At 34.1% G+C, this 5,131-nt stretch overlaps 1 pseudogene; it reads left to right on the forward strand.

The window, feature by feature from the left end:
- Nucleotides 1–4,068: 4,068 nt before the first annotated feature.
- On the forward strand, nt 4,069–4,458 carry LOC145263271 (histone-lysine N-methyltransferase SETMAR pseudogene; annotated as a pseudogene).
- Nucleotides 4,459–5,131: the final 673 nt, after the last annotated feature.

Below are 5,131 nucleotides of genomic sequence, written 5' to 3' on the forward strand. Positions count from 1 at the left end.
ATGTCAGTGTGAAACTGTACACACACTCATTCGCGTGAAATTGAAGATGCGGAAGATTTGCGCATGCTCAGAGAAGATCACAAAAATTACGTTGTCATGACAGCAGGAAAGTTGGTTCTGATGTCTAGGTGTTTTATGACATCACGAGCAAGAGTATATGTGAATTTCAGATCCTCAAGTGTAACTTCAGTGCCCAGAAGGAAATTTGAGGGGGTTAGTTAAATCTAAAGTGGACTTTGAAGCAAACCGTTGCGCAAGCTGAGTTTTTTTTGGGGTTAATTTGCAAATAATTTCCACGTTGTTGATCACTAGAAGACTTGTGATTGTCAGGTCCTCGACTGTGGCTTCAGCCCGGAGAAGAAAATTTAAACGGAGGTGGTTTGTTGAATCTGCGTTTTCTAGTAACTTCTGAATACAATTTCCTGGCTGTGGCTACTTCCTCTTACAATTACTTCTACCTTCTACACACCTGTTTTTTATTTGTGTTGGACTTATGGCAGATTAGTCTGTAAAATGCATGCTACATTTAGATGATGGCAGCTGAGGGGCGAAAGCTTTGCTAATAAATTTCAGTGTGGTAACATGTGCTTCAGTTGCAGATTTGAACCATTTAGTTAACTACATTTGTACACTGTTCTCCAGGAACACCATGTTCACCATCAAGCATTTCTGATGTGATTATTTACGGCTTCCAATCAGCGTTATATTCATACTTTTGAGTAATGGCTCTTTAACTTGGGGTTGACAGTTTGGGGGGAGGATTTCTTTTATAATTAAGTGGGCAATTGGCATTTGTTACACAATCCTCGGGAATCTTAGTGAGGCTTGCCGCTTCTGCCGATCAGTCGAGAACGTGATAGGAAATGGGAAAATTATGTGTGATGTTACCATCTGTGTCCGTGTAACTAGAGAAACCAAGCAAATTAATGTGTTGAAGATTATAATCAACAAACACATTTACTTATAAAAAACTAGTATCTATGGGGAGTGCTGCATCTATGTGGTCAGTCATTTAATTTATTAGCTTACAATTCTGGGTCAGCTAAGACGGGTTGAAAAATCTAAGTATCTTATGCTTTATGCATGTTTAATCGAAACCACGTAAAGGTTTGGTCGTTTGATTCTAGTTTGGATTATCTAGTCAGGAGGAAAGTGTTTCGAACATAGACTCCATGTCTGTACATATGCCTGCCTGAGTCCTTACGCCAAGATGGAAGATAACCAGTCATTATAAATATTGTAAGAGGGAATGGTGTGATATAGGTTAATTTCACTTCGTACAAAAATATCCTTGCAATTTTTTAGGAGAAATGATTCTACATCATCTAAGTTAGTTCTAAGTTATAATTTTGAAACACAAATTTAAATGTTGCTACTGACTCGGGTTCTCGTAGATTTTCAAACTCTTTAGTTAACAAGTGGAACGTGTTTATTTTTGGAACGACTCTCGTACATTCTCTACTGATGTCCACAAAAAATATACAACATCTCCGCTCTAGGCGGTAACAAAACATGCAAGAAATTAGACGCAAAATATGTGAATGCATCATTAACAATGACACGTTCACATTAGTAACGATCAACATCCAAAAGAAACTACATCTTTCCACCTGATATAGTGTCAACCGTTTTAATAGACCACGCTAGAAGCATGAAGGGAAATTACGCCGAGGAAAAAACCTACGTCTTACTAATCAAAACCTAAGGAAAATACTTACAGTATGCAAACAGCATGCATTAAAATATCCCTAAATAAACAACAGCAAATGAATTTGCATAGCCTCTAATGTAAAGACTCGGCAGCAGAGACAGAAATTCGAATACAAACATATTCCGAAGCTCCAAATAACACCTATCAGCACTGAACAAAATTGGAGACTTCTCGTTCGTTCTATAAAGATAATAAATGAATAACATTTTTGTATAAGGATCAAATCTTCTCCCACTGTCATGTTATATAAACACCACGTATTTTTGCATGAATTTATAGCTAGTTATGAAGTAATTGTACGGTGCGGGTTATATAGCAATAGGTCAAAATGGGCGTGTCTAATCCTGACGTCATATGCTGAAATGAATTGATGATAGTATATAACCACTCCATGTCAAATGATACTTATTGCTTATATGTGCGTTTCATTATCATAAAAATGACACTTGCTTCATTTATGCAACTTTTGTAACGATGTTTTCATTTACATGATATACTACATTTTCTCTAATAAAAGAAGGGATTAATTATATTCAGTTATAATTTCCTGAATTTTTTGGAATTTTTAATATTCTCATTAAAAAAAATGATAGTCGGCCATTCATATTGGCTATATCTTCCAAATGAGCTCAGATCTCACTATAAGTGACTGACGTGTTAGAAAAGATAGTACACTACGGTTTCCCTGATCTTGAAAAAAGGAGGTTGTCCCTGGAAAGATGATATCAGTTTAAATCCAAAAGAGGTACTATCTGGAAGATCGATATACTGACAAAATAATATGTACTCATGAAATAGATAAAGTAATTCTCTTAGGGATGGTTTATGACATCAAAAAATATACTGTTTCCTAGCTTCAAAAGAAGAAGTAAAGCATGGGAGGATGGTCCCAGTGTAATATAGAAGAAATCAAGACTGCAGAACAGATACTGCATTAATATTTCCTCCAAATGAAGGCTGAGCTAGTGCAAACTAGCCCATATCACACTAGTCTTTGAAAGAAAGAGATAATGCATGGGGAAAAGATCTCGCAGTAAATAAATATATACTAAGCTACTGCTTCGAGCGAGAAAGGTAAATACAGATAGGATGGCCTGCTAGTAATACAGACGACACTATACTACTCCACAATCCAGAAAAATCTGAAGATATTTACAGGGAAGGTGGTATCAAGCAACAATAACTCATTTTTTACGAGGCTTCTCCTTGCAAATGGACGGTAGTTCACAGGAGGAAGATTCCATGTCGAAGTAATAAATACTACGTTACCGTTAATAGAGAGGGGAATTCCCGAGAAGGTAGTATCATGCTGGACGAATATACATTACACTAATCGATCAAAGGAAGTTGAAGTATATCCGTTTCGCGAAAGAAGATAACCTCTGTATGTGTGTAAAATAAAATACGTTTATAATATGTTTGAAAGTTAAATTAAAAAGAAGTATTGTGAAAATAAAGACATATTTAATTGATTAAAATTACTATTTCGGCGCTACACCACTATCTTCAAAATTGTATACATGTTTTCCTTTTTTTTTCTCTTCGCCATAATGATAAATTGAAAGAAAAAAAACAGTTGGTGAAGAATCCGTATATTGTTGTCTGAGGTGTTATTTTGAAATGCCGGAATACTGCGTATGGCGTACGTGATATGTAAGTCAATGTTGTGTTTTCTGTGATAGAAGCGTTGATTGAATTTTTAAATAAAATACGAATGAAATATGTTTTAAAGCAAAATTAGAACGCAATATTATGAAAATAAACAAATATGTACTCGTTTTAAATTAATAATTCGGCGTCATACGCCATCTTCAGAATTTTACAAATCATTACACAAAATTATTAAATCTTAAATTTTGATTTTAATTCATGTATTTTCAAAACCTTTACTTTATATACTATTTTAAAGAGTGTTTTTCGCTTTATTAACTTGTTTAAATTACAATCGTTTTAAAAGAATTTGTCTCCGGTTCAGAACATTGAATACAAGATGGGGGAAAAAAAACAATCTCGCGCCATTTTCTTATTTCAATTAAAGGCCGATCAGCGGCTGTAACAGCTCGGAATATCAACGAAGCGTTTGGCCAAAGAACCACTACTGAACGCACAGCACAATAGTGCATTAATAAATCTCGTGGCGGCGAGGAGAAACTTGAAGATGATGAGCGTAATAGTCGGCACCGGATATTGAAAACGATTAATTTTGAGATTAAGTCGAAGCCAATCCACACAGTTCAAAAACTTGCTTCTGAAATAAACATAAGGTATACGACAACGCTCAGTTTAGTGGTTAGAAACACCTCATGCTGAATGTTTAGTTGTATGCGACCGGTTGTTTAAATGCAGACAACACTATTATGTCAGAGAATTACTGTCAGGAAATGGATGGAAAGCACCAGAAACTTCGACAACAACACCCAGAATTAGTTAACAAAAACAGACCAATTCTACTCCACGAAAATGCCCGACGGCACGTTGCTAAACCGACGCAGCAGAACTTGAATGAACTGGGCTACGATCTGCCTCATTCGCCATATTTTTCAGACCTCCTTCTTACCGACTACAACTTTTCCAAGCATTTTGAAAACCTGAGCAATATCAAAAACGCCTCCAGCGACTCCATCACTATCAGAACGCAAGCTTTGTACATTTCTGATATTAATACCCTTGTTTTGCATTGGAAAAAGTGTGTTGTTTCTGATGGTTCTAATTTTGATCAACAAAGTTCTGTTTGGACCGGGATTTGATTATTTTAATTTTCAAGTTCCAAACATCAAGAAATTTATTGTCAAGATCATATATATATATATATATATATATATATATATATATATATATATATATATACATATATATATATGTATATATATATATGTGTGTGTGTGTGTTCCAAAAATACGTCTATTTTGGTTTATGAAATATGCCATAGAGAAAAAGTGCTAAACTTATATATATATATATATATATATATATATATATATATGCAAAAGCAGCACTTTCTCTCTCTTTCTCTCCTTCTCTCTCTCTATCTCTCTCTATATATATATATATACATGTGTATATATAACATACATTTTATACTAGTATGAAGAGTGATATAGTTTCTATTAAGCTTAGAAAAGTTAAAAGACTAATTGTTAAAACTGGAACAGTAAAAGACAAGATAGTCCAGTAAAAAATATAATAAATTTCTAGCTTAAAATATTGCAATATTCAGAATTCAAAAAGGAAATTCAGTTAACAGTTAAGTTCTTAATGTTATAATATTTTAAGTTATAAATTTATTATACTTTTTACTAGAATATCTTGTCTTGTTCTTTTCCAGTTTTAAAAACTAGTCCTTTTACTTTTCTAAGCTTAATCTTAACACTATTACTTTTCATGCTCATATTTTCCTGGGTAATCCCTGATTTATCCGGG

Source organism: Euprymna scolopes, chromosome 38 (assembly GCF_053919585.1).
Source record: "Euprymna scolopes isolate OS-2025 chromosome 38, ASM5391958v1, whole genome shotgun sequence".
Lineage (NCBI taxonomy): Eukaryota > Metazoa > Mollusca > Cephalopoda > Sepiida > Sepiolidae > Euprymna > Euprymna scolopes.